At 59.8% G+C, this 18,093-nt stretch overlaps 1 protein-coding gene across 1 annotated transcript in view; it reads right to left on the bottom strand.

Moving 5' to 3' along the window:
• Positions 1–9,839, bottom strand: part of ZNF831 (zinc finger protein 831) — a 77,052-nt gene extending 67,213 nt beyond the window's left edge. The window contains exon 1 of the mRNA XM_045833133.1: positions 9,457–9,839. The gene's annotated coding sequence lies outside the window, so the exon portion shown is untranslated. The remainder of the gene's footprint in view (positions 1–9,456) is intronic.
• Positions 9,840–18,093: the final 8,254 nt, after the last annotated feature.

Consider the following 18,093-nt stretch of genomic DNA (forward strand, 5'->3'; position numbering starts at 1 on the left):
CTGGACGTGTGTTCACCAGAGCCTGCAGAGACGCTCTCTCCGCTGTGGAGACTTAATCACAGCATCGCGCTCCTCCACGCCCTGCAGGTTCCGGCAGCACCGCCCCGCCCCAGAGGCAAGGTAGGGGCACTTGGTGTTTTTAATTAAAGGACAACTCACACACGACACCATTCACCCTCGCAGTGTCTGCTGGGGAGCCACAGTTGTGCAGCCACCGGCAGAGCCCAGCCTCGGGGGAACTCCACCCCGAGGCCCAACGTGCCCCGCGCGCCCCACCCTCCTTTGGTCAGCCCCTTGCCCCACCCCCAGCCCCCGGCGGCCACGGACCTATTTCTGTCCCTGTAGTTGTGCCTTTCCAAGAATGTCATACAAATGGAATCGTCGCCTGGGTCACTTTCTCCGTCTAGCTTCTTTTGCTTAGCAGAATGCCTTTGAGACCCACCCAAGTCCGTGCGTGTTTCAGAAGTTCACTCCTGGCTACGGCCGAGCAGTATTCCAGCGTGCGGGTGTGCCAAAGCACGTGTGTGTGCACGTCCCTCCCGGCTGGGTGGGGTCAGAGGAGGCCGGCACGGGGGTCCAGACAGCCACCACGCCACTCCCCGCCAGCGGAGAAGACTCCCTTGCCTGCAGCGTCCGTGCGAGCCCCGCGGGGAGCAGTGCCAGGTCACCCTGTGTCCCCCCGGCGCTCCCGCCTCCCAGGGAGGGGCCAGGGATGGCCTCGTGGGGGGTCAGTGGGGGGCCAGAGCCCCCAGCCTCACCCAGCAGAGACGAGGGGCTCCTTCTCGGGGACCAACAGAGACTAAGCGGGCAACCTGGACTTCCATCCACACTCTCCTCCTGCCGAGCGGGATCGAAGATCACCAGCTAAAGCAGAAGGCTTAATAATTCAGACTCCCCTAAGGTAGCGCCCAAACGTCCACGTTTTCATCGAACCCCGCTCACAGCGAGAGCCGGGAGGAGCTCGCACTGAATGAAAGCACGGCCGTCCGGGGTGCCCGTGCTCTCGGCGTTCTCCGGCAGAGACGTTGGAGCATCCGCAGTCAAAGTGTTCCGGCGAACACTCGCAAATGGACTTGGAACAAGTAAGAATGAGAAAGTCTCCGCAAAGAAGTCGAAAATTTACAAAGTGACCAAACAGAAATCTTAGGACCGAGAAACACTGCCACCAGAGCAGCATTTTGGAAATTCAGAGGACGGGCTCAACAGCAGAACGCGGGGAGGGAAAGAGGACCCGTGAGCTTGAAGCCAGGACAAGAGAAATTTGCCAGTCTGGGCGACTGAAAGGAGACGGGTTGAAAAAGTCAGCGGAGCCTCTGAGGTCTGCGGGAGGGACGAAAGGTGCCGCGTTCCCGTCATCGTGTCCCAAAGGCAGAGGAGAGAGGGGACTGGGCAAACGCCATCAAAGAAATAATGACCGAAAGCTCCGGTTTGGTCAAAGACACCAACCTACGGCTCCGGGAAGCCAGTGACCTCCGAACAGGATAAACCCAGAGAAATCCTCACCCAGACACACCCGTCAAAACTTCCGAACGATAAACACAGATTCCGAGAAACGTTCTCGAAAGCAGTGAGACGGAAATGGCCCCTTGTCTGTGTGAGAAAACGAACCGTAACGACGGTGGGTTTCTCATCGGAAACTCGGAGGCCGGGAGGAAGGGGCAACCCTTTTCTTCAAGGGACGAAAGAAAGCATGGTCAACCCAAAATTCTGTGTATCCAGCAAAAAGATCCTTCTTGAACAAGGGAGAAACACAGACACCAACAAATCATGGAAGACAAAAGGAATTTGTCACCAGCAGGCCGCCCCTGAAGGACTGGCCCAGGAACGCTCTCGAACCAGAAAGAAATGAATAAAAGGACAATTGGGACGCCGAGAAGGGAAACATCAATGGAAAGAATAAACATATAGGTGAATGCGGCGTTTCCCTTTAAATTTCCTAAATGACGCTCGACGCTGGTGGCGAAAATAACACCGTCTGACAGGGCTCCCGGTATATTTAGAAGAAACACTACAGACCATTGTAAATGCGGGAAGGAAGAGGGGGACAGAGCCTCCACATTTCGCTGCAACCGGTAAACAGTGACACCCACAGACGGCGAAGACGGCAGCCTCCGAGGGAGCCCGCCCAAACCGCAGCCCACAGACGCGATCTCTCTGCAGCCTCGCTGCCTCGGAGGGGAGGCGATGAGTCTGCAGCCGCTCTGCAGCGAGCCCGGGGCCCGTGCAGCCGAAGCAGCAGCCACCTGCGGCTGGGTCCGCACCGCGGGGCCCTCCCCCTGCAGGCCCTGCTTCCTTCCGCACAGCCCGTGAGCCCGGAGGGCCTCTGCCCCGCTGGGGGGGCCCCCAGCCCCCAGCGCACCCCACACCTCCTGTTGTTCATCACCTGCTTCCTGCCCACACGCCAGAGGGTCACCCATTGTTTGCTCAGCAGTTCCAGACAAAGCTCCAGCTTTGCTGCCACTCCACGGCCACCCCCCCGGCTCCGCCGGACAGGCCTGGACGCCTTCCAAGTTCGCCCTTTCTCGAGAATTCTGTCTCCATGCTAAGGTGCCACATGGAGTTGCCTTAGGTCTTATGGTGACTCTTTTATTACAGTCCATCAGCGTGGCCTCCTGGGAGACCTCTGTCTCCCGATGAGACAGAGTCTACCACGGAACTGCTACTGGGAGGGGTCCCCACAGATGGGGCCTGGGGTCCCCACAGATGGGGCCTGTGCCCGCCCTTGCACGGGAGTGCGATGCTGAGCTCCTTGCCAGGCGGTGGCATCACACTCCATCACGATGTCCCCTGCGGTTGGACGTGACGCAGTGCCTCAGGGGCTCACGGGCTCCTGGCTTGCCACCTGGCCGGGACGACGGCTGACCGGGCTTTGCTATGGGACTAATTTTTCTGAGTGCCCTGGAGGGCTCGGAGAGAAAATGGCAAGCTCAGGTTCCTTGCTACCACCTCGGGTCATGGTCAGGGAGCCAGGCAGCCCTAAACGAACCTCCTACTTCCCGGAGCCTCGGAGCCGGCACAGCCGAGCAGCAAACACGAAATGTAACGGGCACGCGGCCGGGTTGGAGCGGCCCCTGGGTCCAGTCTGGCCAGGTTTCTCGTGCGATAACCAGGGCCTGGCTCGGGTAGGAATGAGCTCCCAAAACGTGGAAGAAGGGCATCCTTTGGGGCCTGGAGACACGGACGTTGCCGACCCCCGAGTCGTTATGAGCCCCTCTCGCTCCAGGGTCCAGGAAGACTGGCCTTCCTCAGCTTGAGGACCTGTGACGCCCCCCCTTGGGGCCGATGCTGTGAAAGGGGCTGTTTGTGCTTCTCAGAACTCACCACCGCCGCCCCCTGTTGCCGAAAGACCGGTAACCGAAGTCGGATGCCAGCCCGACCGAGGGGCACGGGTGCACACTGGGGCCCAGAAAGGAACCGCTTACCCACCAGAGAAGAGCCGCAGGCCCGGCCGACCTGTATTACCCGAACCCGGGGACACGCGTGTGCGGTGGGACTGTAAGGGCGTTATCCCCAGAAGGGCAGGCATCGGCGCTGGCAACCGGGGCCGAATCCGTCGACGGGCCTGGACTGACTAGAGGTTCTGGATTTACTGTATCGGTTGTACGGCCGGGTGTGGCCCTGGCAGCTTCCTTGGCTGTCTCCCTGGACCCCGGCACCTCGGCCACCCGCAGGGAGGCTGACACGCCAAGGTTCCTCCGGCGCGAGGGGGACGAGGAAGTCGGGGAAGAGGAACGCCAGACCAGAAATACCGTGCGCAGCCACCGAAGCCCCCCAGCCCCCCACGCCAAGCCTCCAGAAGCCCCAGAAGTCTCTGCGGTGACCAGGGCATTGAGCACTGCTTGAGGGAGGGTACTGGGTCCCTGGCCACCTCCACGGCGGCTCTTGCCCCCAGCCCCACGTGGCTCTAGGGGTGCCACCCTGAAGCTGGGCCCCCCCACCCCGGTCTTGATGGGGAGATGAGGGAATTCCGGGACTGCAGAGGCCAAGGGGCAGCATCGGCTGTCGAAGGAAGAGGAGGCAACAGCGGCCTGCCCGCAGTCCGCATTCTTTGGGTCTCAGAGACTCCAGCAGGAGCTGACTGATCAAGGCGTCCCTCTCAGTGACGCAGGAGTCGGCCTGCAGGGACTTTGCTTGATCTGCACAACAGGAAGCACTCTAAGTTGGCAGCTAATACCCTGACTTTGTCACCAAACAGAGACCCAAGCCCATGTCCCAGATTCCAGACCCGAGTCTGCTCTCAGGCCCCGGGGGGCCCCTGACTGATGGGGAGCCTGGGTCCCCTTGGAAAAGGGGACCCTGCATTATTGTCACACAGACACTCTGTCAGTCTTCCTCCCAGTCTTCCCTAGAGGACCTGCAGCCACATACGAGTGTGACTGTGATTTGGGGGACAAGGAAATGCTCAGGTTCTCCAGGGGTTACTAGGTACCCCAGGAGGTCAGGAACGCGGGGCAGCCGAGGTTCCGCCCCGAGGGCGAGTCGGTGCGAGCCTCAGCCCCACCGTCCGCGGGCACCGGGGGGCGGGAGGAGCCGCGTCTGGTTTCGGCGTCTGCTTCATGAACGAGTCGACTTACCTGGAGTCACCATCCTCCACTCCTTCCTCCTTCCCATGTAACAGTGTGAACCACGAGCTACTGCGGGCCGGTTTTACAGTTCGTCTTTGGGAAACAGAGATGCCGGGGGATGGCTCGACTGCTGGGGGACGGCTCGAGAAGTCGGGGTGCGAGGCCGTCCCCTGCAGCTCGGCCCTGTGGCCCTTCCTCCCGCTGTCGGCCTCGACCTGCCGCCCACCTGCCTGCAGCCCCGCGCACGGTCAGCCCGCAGGTGCCCGCCTGCGGCCGGGTGTCCACGGGGGACTGCTGCGTACCCCGCCCGTGCAACCTGTGAGCTCTGCCCCACTGGTATCCAGACCCCTGGCGCACCCCCACGTCCCCTGTGGCAGCTGCACGCTTCCCCCCACACTCTCGAGGGCTGCTTATTGTCCCCTCCACCCTAGGGTACCAGGCAGAGCCCCCCCCCACCCAAAGAGTGTCTTCGAGTCAGCCACTCTTCACAGCATTAACAATTCCTGAGAGACACGTCTCTGGTGGAATCGACTCCGTGGCTCTGACTTCCCCATGGGAGCCAGGCTTTCTCCGCCCCAGGACGGGCCACGTCTCGGGCCTCACGACAGAGCCAAGCTCAGCACCCCCGAAGGACTGAAGTCACGCAGCACGTGTGGCCGCGGTGGGAGCGGGCCGGGAGTCAACAACGGAGCGACAACAGGAAACCCGGGACACGGGGAAACCGAGCAGCTTGCTGCTCCGTAACCCACAGGTCAGGCAGGAAACGGCCGGAGTGGCCAAAACACACGTCGAATGAATGAAAGTGAAAAGCAAAACCGCGAGCAAGGGGAACTCGATGGTACCAGGTGTTTCTCTGAGCAAGGAGAGAGCCTCGAATAAATCACCCAAGCTCCGACCTCAGTAGTCCGGTGAAAGAAAAACAGAACCCAAGGCCAGCAGAAGGAAGGAAATAAGGAAGACATTGAGGAAGTGAGAACAGAAAAATAATAAGGTCCATTTTTTAAAAGCGTGTTCTTTAATGAGATCATAAAACTGATCTTTAGGATCTTTACAAAGATCGGGAGAGGAGAGGGAGAGCAGACACAACCCCCATCTGAGGCCGTGCCTGCAGACTCCACGGACGCCTGGAGGCCAGTGCGGGAGGGCCGTGCGTGGCCGGGTTCCCGTGAACTTGGTCACTTAGATTAGACGGGCCAACTCCCTGAAAAGCACAGACTACCACCGTCCTCCAGATACGAAGTAGGTCATTTGGATAACATATAACTATTCAGCAAAAAATGAAATATTTAAGCAAAGGTCTAACAAAACACGCACAGGACCGCTTTGCTTAAAAACTACAAAACAAGCCCCAGCTAGTGTAGCTCAGTGGATTGAGCGCGGGCTGCAAACCAAAGTGTCGCAGGTTCAATTCCTAGTCGGGGTACATGCCTGGGTTGCAGGCCATGACCCCCAGCAATCGCACATTGATGTTTCTCTCTCTCTCTCTCCCTCCCTTCCCTCTCTAAAAATAAAAAATAAAATCTTAAAAAAAAAAAAACAAACTACAGAACCCTGGTGAAAGAACTCAGAGAAAAGCAAAAAAAAAAAAAAAAAAATACAAAATAAAAAATAGAGATACATACTGTGCTCATGGATTGTGGGGCTATAGCTTGTAAAGCTGTCAGATGTCCCCAGAGTAATATGCAGGCTCCTTTTCCTACCAAAACCTCGGTAAGAGTTTTTGTGCGCAAAGACAAGATGATTCTAAAATTTAGATGGGAAAATAAAGCAATCAGAATAGCTCCATTTCGGAAAAGGATAATAAAATGGGAGGAATCGGTCTACCTGATTTGAAAAAGTATTACATCGCTGCAGTAATCCAGGCCGTGTCATATGGGTGAGGAAAAGACACACCAATAAAACAGAATTTTAAAAAAGCAAGTAAGCCCATGCAAATACGCCCAAGTGATCTTCAACAAAGGCTCAAAAGCGACCCATTGAGGAGAGCACAACCTTTTCAACAAATAGGGTTGGAGCAACTGACTTCCACGAACAAAAAGATAACTCTCATCCTAAACTCCAAGTCTGAGTTACACAAAAATTAACTCAAAATGTACAACAGGCTTACATGTAAAATGCCAAGGCTCTAGGGAAAAAAAATAGGAGAAAATCTTCAGGACCTACAACACAGGGAAGAGTTTCCGTGCTGCACACCGAAGGCGTGGACCCCAGGGGGAAGCTGATCGGCCGGACCTCATCAAAACTAGAACCGTTGGCTCTATGAATGTCTCGGCTACCAGGAACACATACTTGCAAGCCCCGTATCTGACAAAGGACTCATACCTAGAATATGGAAAATACGATGAAAACTTAACATTAAAAAAATTCAGTTAGAAAACAACCCAGGTAGAAAATGGGCCAGAGAAGACGCACGGATCCGTGAAGAGACGTTCAACGCATCAGCCGCCCGAGAAATGCACATGGAGACCACAGCGACGCAGGACTGCACGCCTGTCAGGCGGCAGAAATAAAAACCTGTGACAACAGCAGATGAAGCCGGGGGTGCGGAAAGGCTAGGCACCCGCGGGGGAGGGTGGGGAGAGGGACAGCAGTCTGGAGCAGGGTTGGGCAGTTTCTCTGCAAAAGTTCTCTGCACGCATGGCTCCCGCCCAGCCCGGAAACCGCGCTCCCGGGCACGCGACCCAGAGAAACGACAGCTTCCGTCCACACGGCGGCCCAGCCGCGTCTGTCCAGGCCAAAGCCAGAACCGGTCCAGGTGCCCCTCGCAGGGGACCTTTTCAGCCAGGGCGGTGCACCCACACCATAGAACATCACTCAGCAATAAACAGGGGGCGGGGGGGAGGGGGGCGACTCTCAATACCTGGGACAATTCAGGTGACTCCCCAGAGAATCACGCCGAGTGGCAAAGCCAACCCCAAAAGCCACACACTGGTTCCATCTCTGTAACATCCTTCCGAACAATGTTCTATCTTTCCGGGACTGTTTACTTTCAGTATCATTTTATGTCGGTTTCCGTGGGCGGCAAAGTGGTCAGGGAATCACATACTTTACCAAGTGGTCCCCCCATGTTTCCAGTCCCCGCCGGGCCCTGGAAATCACAGTTGTCACGACCTCGCTGACTGTACGCCCCGTGCTGGACTTTGCCTGCCCGCGACCACGTACAACTTTCTTGAAATGCCAGGTCATGGGCCCCGAGAACAGGTGAGCGGTTACCGGGGTCAAGAGGGGGAGGGTGGGATGGACTTGAGGGTGGCCACCAGGGATGCTGCGGTGACGGAAATGGTTGCGGCTTCGCTCTGTCGACGGCAAGCTCCCAGCCGTGGGCTGTGGGGTGTGACGACTGGGGGGAAGTGGGTCCAGGGGACCAAGGATCCCTCCCTCTGGATTATTTCTGACAGCTGCACGTGAATCTCCAGTCATCTCAAAACACAAAGGCGAACTTGTGAGCGTGAGAAGTAGGGAGCAAACCCGTAAGGAGAGAGTGGGAGCAGGGGCGGCCTCCCCGGCGTGCGAGCCGACGGCACTTGCTGCGGCATCGATCACCCGCCCGCAGCCACGGCCACGGCCCTGCGCGCCGCAAGGCCGCCCTGGGAGAAGCTGCCACTCAACGCACACGCAGTCATCTTCCTTGACTCGGTTTTCGGGGTGTCGCCTCCCTTCTCCTCGGGTGCCCCTGTATTCGAAGCACATGTCACGGCGCCGCCCCAGAAGACAGGCCACACCGCGGCCGTGACGGCACAGAGGTCCCACGGAAACCACGACGCAAGCTGTGAGGGCCAGCAACGGCCTCTCCCTCGGTGAGGACCACGAGCGGACAAAGCCCTCCCACGGAGGCTCCTGACAGGCCCTGCAGAAATTCCCGGGCACGGCCACCGCAGGGCAGCTCAGCCAGACGCCGGGGGGCGACCCTGCTCACCTGGACCTTCTCCCCCACGACCACCCCCGCCCCCAGCTTCCCCGGGAAGGGCAACCTTCACCCATCCACTGGCTGTCTCAGAACCTTCCCACAGCCCCTGCGATTCCTGCGGAACACTTGCTGTAACTGGTAGTTGCCTTCAGATCCTAAATGATTGATCTTTCCTGGGGCAATGGAAGGAGGCGGGTTAAAAAAGGCACGTTATTTTAGACGGGCCCTGACGTTTCTTCTGCTGTTCCCAGTCGCCGGTGTTACCCTTCCACTAGGTTGCATCCTGTTCCCCGCGGCGCTGGGGGCAGATAACATCTCGGGCTCCATTCTTACAGAAAGATTTGCTGCGGGAACGGAGACCCACGTCACCTCCCAGAACTCGGGCCCCAGCCTTATCTGACAGGCCCTCCAGCTCTCAGCTATTTTGGAGACTGGGGAAGCAAACACGTGTAGAAATACACGGTCCAGAGTCCACGGTCCCTCGTAAATCACATTGAAAAATGCTCCCGTTGGGCGGTGGGCCGGGGGGACGGCCGTAAATAACACCCCTGTCAGGGACCTCAACGTGCGGAGTCAACTGTACGCTTTGTTTTCCGAGCTCTGGGGCTAATGGAGACGGCGTTTCTCATCCATTCCCACCCGAGGGGGAGTTCGGTCTGCCGTGGCCCGCGAACACACCGCTGGCGAAGCCACGGATTTTCCTCCCAAACGTTTTTACGTTCAGTGCGACGCGGACCGTGCATCTGGCTCTCGGCAGTCATGGGGGATTGCTGTCAGTATTTTGACAAAAGCAACAGTAGGGGTGCAGCGCCCCCCAAAATTACTCAGCTGGGCCAGACCAGGCTATACGTAGCATCTTCTCTGTAACTGTGTGCTCGAAGACATACATCAGTGAGCACACAGTAAAAAAACAAACAAAAAACGTGTGTTTTTTTAACTGACACCTTCTGTATACCTATCTCGCTCGTACAGCACATCACATACCTTTAAGGAGAGGGGTGAGTTTTTGGCTGATGGCGCTCAGCTTCACACGCAAACCGAGAAAGCATCCGCAGCCTCGGGACAGACAGGTGGGCTGGCCCCCCAGAGACAGGGGGCCCAGGGGCGCTCCTCCCGGAGCAGGGAGTTGGCACCTGTCTGCTGGGGCGGCGTCTCGGGCATCCTCCTCGGGTCCCACTTTGCAGGGCAGAGAGGGACTGCCGCCAAAGAAAAGAAAAGAAAAGAAAAAAGAAAAGAGGACCACCTCCCAAGGCTCGGCCTCTGCGTCCACCCTGCGTCCGACGGAGCAAAAGCGCCGGGCGGAGCGGCGTGGAGGGGCTCCCACAGAGATGAAACCAGCCAGCCCTGGCTCAGAAATAGGAAGTAAATCAATGTCTATACGCTTCTTCAGGTCACAGCAGCAAGGGCTCGAAAACAGGAAGAGGGAGACACCGCGGAGGGAAACATTACAGACGCGGCTCTCGGCTCCGGGGACTGCTGGTCCAACACCCCTCGAGAGAGACCGCGGGTTAGAGCTCAGACACGGCACCCACCACCTTGCGGACCGGGGGACTCTGTGCCGGTGGAGAGCCGGGAGCCAGCGGGGTCTTTTTCCTGGCCCTGGGGGGAGGAAGGGGCATCGTCACAGCCTCCCGTGGGAGCCCGGGGGCTCCCGAGGGCCCAGAAGGGCCCCCAACCCCACTGCAGGCGACAACAGCCGGAGGCCACCCACGGCCCCTGCAGGGCCGCCCTCACTCAGCATTTTCGCACTGGGTTCAGTGTGGAATTTTTGGCATTGACTTTGATTCTGAACGTGTTGCACTGAACTGGGACCTCGATGGAGGGGTTTCGAGGGCCCCTTCGATTCTGCGCCCACGATGAGCCCCGCTCTCGGCCCGCCGGAGGCCCTGCCCTGGGCTCTGTGGCTTCGCAAGGAGCACGCCCGGCGGTGATGGAGGGTGAGAAATCCAATTACACTGAATGGCGCGGCACGGGCTGAGAAGCAAAGCGGATCTCCGAACCGGAAAAGGCGCTAATGACGAGAAACCCGTTTGGGGTGAGCCGGGGCCACCGGCGGCGACCCCGGCCACGCAGAGTGACGCGTGTAAACTCCTTCGGACTGATTCACACTGCGGGGGGGGACAGGCTTCTCCAGCCCATGCCGCCTTCGGGAACAACACCCAGCTGCACAGGGGCCGAAGCCTCCTGTTCGCTAGAAGGGGTCTGGTCTGGGGCGGGCGGGCAGGCGGGGGATTTCATCTGTCCCGGTGGGCTGGGCTTTGAACCAGATTACGCAGATTCCCACGGCTTCCACTCCTGGGACCGCCATATTGGTGCGCAGGCGCCTCCCTGGCGATGTGAGCCACCAGCGTGCAAGAGGCTGCAGGGACCCGTGCAGCTGAGAATGGGAGAGGGACCAGTGCACGGTCAGCGGACATCAACCCCAGTGGCCCCTTCCCCTCCCTGGGACCCCCAGGACCCAGCAAGCAAGGAGTAAATACCTGTCACCCGGCACTGACACCTGAGCCCGGTCTGATTTATTGGGACTAGCACCTCTGCTGCTATTAAGTATCCTAAGAGCCGCATCCCCCCACCCCCCAGTCCGTGTGGCATATAAACGCAGCCCTGGGGCAGCCCAGGGGAAAGAGGGCTTGGCCAGACTTCCTGGAGGAAGAGACAGAGGAGCTGGGTATTGTGGGATGCGTAAGAGTTCGACAGGCAGAAGCAACAGCGAGAGGTAAGCTAGGGAGGCCTGAACACACGCAACAGTGGGAGGAGACTCGTGAGTGGCCCGCTGCCCCACACGGAGGAGGCACGGGCAGCCACAGACGTGGGCAGGGCGGGAAAGCACCGGAGATGCAGGCTGGTGCGGCCAGCAGGACGCCCCACTCTCATGCTGAAGAGACGGGCCCTCCCCCTGCGTCGGCGGGGGGCCCCCCGGCTGCCGCAGAGCAGAGAGCTGTGGGAAAAGCAGGCCGGGTGGGCGAGGCTCCCTGCAGGGGGGCCTGGGCGGCAGCACCCTGGGCTTCACCAGGGGCGTCCTCGGGGACGAGCCTGTCCCTCGAACCCGAACAGGCCTCATTCGCCTTTTTCCTCCCGAGTCACAGTCTGAGCGCCCCTCGGGGAGATAAATACATGAAAAAGTTTCCTGGACAAGAACTCCTTTTTAAAAAATACCTTTGGAGCTGATGGAAAGTGAATATCTCAACAGCGGAATGGGTAAATAAAATGTGGCGTGTTCCTGCGACGGAGCAGCATTAGGCGACTCAGAGGAAGGGGGAGCTGCCCTGGCCGGTGGCTCCGCTGGCTGGACCGCCGTCCCGCCGGCAGGTTCGGTCCTCGTCAGGGCGAGCGCCTAGGACGTGGGTTCAGTTCCCCACCCACCGCCATCAGTGGGCGTATGGGGGGCAACCCACTGGTGTTTCTCTCTCTCTCCCCACCCTCCTCTCCATCCATCTCTGTCGGAAGCAATGAAAAAGTGTCCTCGGATAACGGTTAAAAAAATGGACAAAAATCAGGTAACCTTGAACACACTGTGCGCAGTGAAAGCAGCGCCCAGAGCAGCAAACCTGCGGACAGGAAGCGGGCGAGTGCTTGCCGGGGCCTGCGGGGGGTGGGGGGGGTGAGTGCTGATGGGTGTGGAGCTCATCTGGGAGGAGCAGAGAATGTTCTAGAATTACATAATGGTGACAGCTGCACAACTCAGTGAATATACTAAAAGCCACTAAATTGCACACTCTAAAAGGATAAACATTATAGTATGTGAGTTATATCTCAATATAACAAATACATCGCCCCCCTTCCCATTTTCCTCAGTGCCATGATGCAATTCAATTCTCCAGGGCAGGCAGCAGGCAGCCAGTGAGCTAAGCAAGTGGCAATAGTCACCAAAGAAAAAGAAATTTCCAAAGAATGGTGAACTGGCTTCCTCGGGTCCTTTATTCCCAAGGAAACAAAAAAAAAAAAAAACAAGATAGGATTGCTCCCTTGCCAAAAGCCAGGCTCATTTGGCAAAATTGCAGCTGCAGTGGCTGTTCTGTACAACAGAGCTATGTCAGAGAAAACGCCGCAACACCAGGCGAAGGCATCAGATGCCCTCGGGGTCCGAGTGGGAGCCCGAGAAAGGAAGAAGGGGTCCTGGAGGCGACGCCACACGCCCTCCCCCGCCCCGCCCCAGTAGCACACATGGCCACGGCCCAGGGAGCCCCGTGAGGTCCCCGGGCCTCCTCCAGTTCCCAAATGCTCAGTGCAGGGCAGAAGGCCACAGGGAGGGGGCTGGCTGTGGCTGTCCCCCACCCCGCCGCCCCACCGCCCCGCCCCGCCCCCAGGGCTGCTCTGCAGTCTGCCGCCCCGCTCCCCCGGGGCTGGGCGCCTGAGTGGGTCTGAGCAGGAAACCAGGGGCCCGCAGCCTGGCCGGGCCTCACCAGCGAGCAGGGCACGGAGAAGCACTTCTCCGTGCCTCGGATGAGTCAGATCGGCAGTGACTGCAAGACAGGTCTCTCGGATGGTGCCCACATCTGCTGCCTGCCCTTCCCCCACCCACACCTGCACCCGCACCCCCGCTGGCCCTCTCCAAAGCACTGAACTGAGCCTAGCTCACAGCGTCCTGGTCCCAGAGGTGGTGGTCCGATGGTGAGAAGGGGGCGGGGGAGGACATTTGTGCACGTGTGCTAACTAACTTCAGCACTCTCATCCACACTGGGGGCCATGCAGGTGAAGACCCCAGACCACGCCGGATCCCGAGAGATGGCCTGCCTACCCCTCCCCGAGACGCTCACGTTGTCCCAAAGAGGGGTGCCACCCCGGCCCCCGGGGGAAGGAGCCCTGCACGGCTGTGTGACACGACTGCCCGTGGCTGCTGCTGTCATTCCGTGCAGACCCCGCCTCGCCCTGAAGTGTGGTTTGCACGCGAACCCCGGGCAGCCACCTGCCCAGCGGCCCCCAAGGCCACTTCCACGGTGTTTTTACTTCAAACACGATGCCTCCCGCCAGTTTCTGATTATCCACGGGAATGAGGGGGTCAAGGATCAGTAGAATAATTGAAATGGAAACGTTATTTCCACCGAGGGCTTCCTCCGCCTCCTTCCCACCTCCCTTCCGCAGAGGAGAGAGGCGCTGAGAGGCGTGGCGGAAGGGGCCCCGGCCTGGACGGGGACGCACTTTGTCACCGGCTCCCAAGGGACGATGGACCACGCCCTTCCTTTCAGTGGGGCTGGGGAGACCAGGGGCCGGACGCAGGGTGCCTGGTTCCTCGTCACTGGGCTGCGTGTCACCGTCACTGATGTTTACAACGTACGTCTTCAAAGTGACTTGCTCTTAACCACTTAATACGCCCCGGCTGTCATCACGGTTGATGTGGTCAAAATGTGTGTTTGTAATGGCTGTTAAAATAACTCCCTAAGTATTGACTTTTTTACAAAGGTAACACTGGCCCCTGGTGTGGAGCCTAGAGCAGCAAGACCACGTTCACGGACACGCAGCTGAGACCCAGACGAAGTCTGGGGTCCAGCTACCGTCATGCGTCATACTCCATGCATGGAGCGTGGTGACAAATGTCCACGCTCCAGTGAGCTGCTCCCCGAGGGAGGGGACCGAGGGGCGCGGGAACCCCCTGTGCTCATGCTGCAACCTTCCTACAAACCTACAACGACCCCAAAGGGAAACATTGATTAGAAAGGAAAAAAAAGTCCCACCTAAAGTTAAGGAAGTTAAAGGGGCTTTTTAAAAAGGAGGAGGCAAAGGGAGAGGGGGGGGAGGAGAAGCCCCGGGGTCAGCCCGAGGACTCCCCCGACCCAGGGACAGGCTGGGCTTCAGGGCGGAGGGGGGTGTCTCTGGCCCAGAGACCCAGGCGACCACGAGGGGAGACACCCACCGCTGGAACTGGCGGCTCGGCGGGCAGAGGGCAGAAACCTACCAAGATGACGTCCCTCTAACTCACAAGATAGTTTCCCCAGAACCCTCTCTGTCTCTTCTCCCTGTGCAAGAAAGGCTGTCGGGGGAATAAACGCCCGGCCTCCAACCCGCTCCTGAGCAGCCTCACAGGCTGGAGGACGCGGCCCCAACGAACGGGCTCCCGGCTGCGACCGTGCTGCCTGAAGCCTCGCCACGGCAGGGCCGTGGGCCCTGTGCGCTCCTCTCCCGCGGCCACTGCCCCTGAGGTCGCGGCCCCAGACCACCGCCCGGGCTGCGCTCACTCCAAGCCACACACAAGGCAAGCGCCTGAGCGACAGACAGACGGGGACAGCAAGGGGAAGGAGGGCGCTCGGTCTCCCTGAAAAACGCACCCCTCACTCCGGAAGACGCGGCATGTCCCCTGAGCGCTCGGCGCTCGGACTGGCGGTCACGGCGAGTGACACGAAACCTCGCCTGGCACCTGGGGTGATTCCGCTGGCGTCGCCCGCTGGTTTTGTAGCTGAACTTTTTTAGACCAGAAAGAAAAATAACCTTACATTTCAGCAACAACAAGAAAAATGGGTTCCCCCTCCTCCTACTCTCGAAAGTTTCTTATGTAAAGAGTTTATTTTTGTTTTTGTTTTTATTGCTGCTTTTGTTTTTAAAAAGGGAGAGTTCACCAGTCCAGATCGGGCACAAAATGGCTAAGACCCCACCCCTGCCCCTAACCCTTGGGAACCAGGCCAATCAGGCCCTTTGAGATGCATTTACAAAAAAAAAGCATGTTTCAAACATTTCAATGAACAGATTAAAACACAGGTTTCTCCATTAGGCTCTGCCGGCTGCCCCTGCACGCCAAGAACCCTTGGGTCCCAGCGACACCCGGGCATGACCGACTGTTCCTGAGTCCAGGCCTGGCCCGCGCCACCTCGGTGTTCCTCCTCCTCTCCCGGCCTCGGATCTGGGGTTCCGGCTCCGTGTCGCCCCGTCTCATCCTCCACCCGTGCTCCCGCTGTGAGTCCCCCAAATCTTTTTTGGACGGAAGCAGAGCTCACGTTGTAAGCCCCCCGATTTCCCTCGGAGTGAGGCGGAGTGCAGAATCCCCTCCGCGCCCAGAGGCAAGAGCCAGCGTGAGCTGGGCATCTCCCCCGGACTACGGGGTCCCTAAAGCTGTGGGCCAAACGCCAGCCCTCTCAGCTGAGCTCCAGGCGGGCCCCCCGGGTGAGCTCCTATGGGCCGGCTGGCACCTCTCTGTCCAGAGAACAGAAGTTGTCTGTGGCTTTTTCAAAGAAAGAGTTCACCCCAGCGAGAAGTAGCGGGGCAGGAATGCCCTCTGTGAGGCCACACTGGCCTGGGCGTCCTCGGGGCCTTGTCCCTCCACAGCTCGGCCTGGTGGGGACACCCCACCTCAAACGTCCCCCCTCAGAGTGTGCTGCTGGGCCCTCGGGGCAGTCGAAACTGTTCTTCGCCCTGCCCCCCAGTCAGGCCTTGGCAGCCACAATTAGGCACTGTACCTTGTGGGCCGTGGAGCACCCGCCCGCCCCTCCTGTCAAGCCCGCTCCCCGGGAAGCCCCACCCAGGAAGACACCCCGGCCCAGCACGGAGGTGGGGCCGGGCCGAAACCAGGCCCTGACCTTCTCCGCAGCCGGGCAGTGGGTCTGAAGCATGCTTCCTATCTGGCCGGCTCTTTCCTGTTCTCTGGGAGGCCAGTTGTGCAGACTTCGGCTCGGAGAGGAAGAGCCCCAGAGAGCGCAGGCTCGGAGCCAAAGCACGTGCTCTCCCAAGGAAGGTGGCGGGGCAGTCGGGCGGGGAGCAGGCGGTGGGCTCAGGAACAGGGCCTGATGGGACCCCGCGCCAGCTGCTAAACGGCCTGCGGGGCCGGGGATGGCGGCGGTAGGCAAGCAGGGTTCCGGGCGAACGGCGCAGGCCACAGCTCGCTGCAGCCGGTCACACACCCCCACCCCTGGCCCTCACAGAGCCAGCCCAGCCGTCAGGAAATCCCTCCCGCACATCCCCGCTCTCGGGGCTGAAGCGGTCTCCCCTGCCTGCCTCCCCTCCCCGAGACCCGTCCTCGTTTCTGCCTTCCAGCTCCTCACACTCCTACGACATCAGGGGCCCCACCGCAGTCCCGCCAGGGCCCGAGGCCCTCGCCGCCTCCCACTGAGCCTTCCTACCTTCACTCGGCTCTCTGGCCCCCCCGGAAGCCTTCCCAGATGCCAGCTGCCCGGCCAGCCTCACCCCCTGTTCTCCGACACAGTGACACTTAAGCATTTCTTGCGTCACGATGCCAACCCCAGAGGTCGGGGACCTTCCTGCCTGTCACCAGCTCTGAGCCCACCGCTGGCACAGGCGGGCAGGCGGGTGGGTGCACAAACGCCCCGCCCGCCAAAGTGTTCTGCCTGTGCTCTTCCCTCAGCTGCAGTCGCCGTCTTGTCCCCGGACCTTGTGCCCAAAGCCTAGTGTCCCTCAAGGTCGATCCACGCACGGCCTCCTCCTCAATGGCCTCCGGGGTCTCCCCAGCAGGAGGGGACCCCTCAGCCGGAACCGCAGCAGCAGCACATTGTCTGTGGCACGTGGGGGTGCATCTCTAGCAGCCTCACATTGTCACAGATGTAGCTCGGTTTTCTGAGTTCCGAGAACTTCCAGGGGGAGAGCCCCAGCTCTCAGGCTGCTGGGGCCCCTGCAGTGCCCAAGACAGGCCTGGCCCATCGCAGTGACTGACACAAAGGAGGTGGTCAGGGTCTACACCGCTTACACCCGTACAGGTGACGCTGCTTCCTGCGGCCACTCCACCAGCCAACCACATGCACAGCGCTGGGACCCAAGTTACCCAGCCCCACGCCAGCGTGGGTAGCCATAGAACCAAGTTCCACCCCTGCGGCAGATTCAGGAGAGGGCGGGGAAGCCCACTCCCCACCCGTGTTCACGACGTCTCTCTTGCCTGGAGAGCATCTCCCAGCACAGCCGGCTCCATTGGCACGGCCGCTCAGCCCAACCCTGTTCCCCCTAAGGGCACCGGTCCCAAACCATTTCTGTTAAAGCGGTTCCAAGTCTCCATCAAGAACATTCCAGAAGAGTGCTCTCTCTTCAGGAAGCTGGGCCCAGGATCCAGGTTTTAACATTGTTTATTCACCTGGCTGAATCACGGGGCATGGGAGGGCGTGGCACCCGCCCTTGAACCTGAGCTGGTGTCTCCCCAGTTGTGGGCAAGTCACTTGACCTTGCCAAGCCTCGGGGGACTCCTCTGTCCACCAGGGACAACGAGAACCCCAGGCACTGCTGAGAATGGAGCGGCAAGGGCTCCCCTGTCAGGTGGACCCCCGGGCCCCAGAAATGGTGACACAGATGCCCCGTTCAGGATGGTTCTTGTCAACAGTCCCCATTCCCCCCGGGGAGAGGGGCTGCCTTCTGCTCTGCACGGAGGGGTGAGGGTGGCCTGGGGAGAGGTTACCCCAGGGGACGCGAGCCATGCGGCTTGCCGAAGGTGCACGGATCGAGGTGGCCAGTCACGCACCCGCCAACACCCCCCCCCCGCCTCACGCATCCACCTGCACACCAGTCCCCTCGCATCCTCAACCAGCCCGGAGCATGTGCGTCCGCCTGCTGACACATACACACCCCCCCCCCGCCCACATGCACCCCAGAAACCTGGCCCTCTCGCAGGCCCAGCGTGCTCAGCCAGCGGGGCACCCCCGCCCCTGCCAGAAGCCCAGGGCTGGGGGACCGTGCTCCCGTGTCTTGCACCCAGGC

The sequence above is a fragment of the Phyllostomus hastatus genome, unplaced genomic scaffold (assembly GCF_019186645.2).
Source record: "Phyllostomus hastatus isolate PE091 unplaced genomic scaffold, TTU_PhHast_1.1 phas_contig_17, whole genome shotgun sequence".
Taxonomy (NCBI): domain Eukaryota; kingdom Metazoa; phylum Chordata; class Mammalia; order Chiroptera; family Phyllostomidae; genus Phyllostomus; species Phyllostomus hastatus.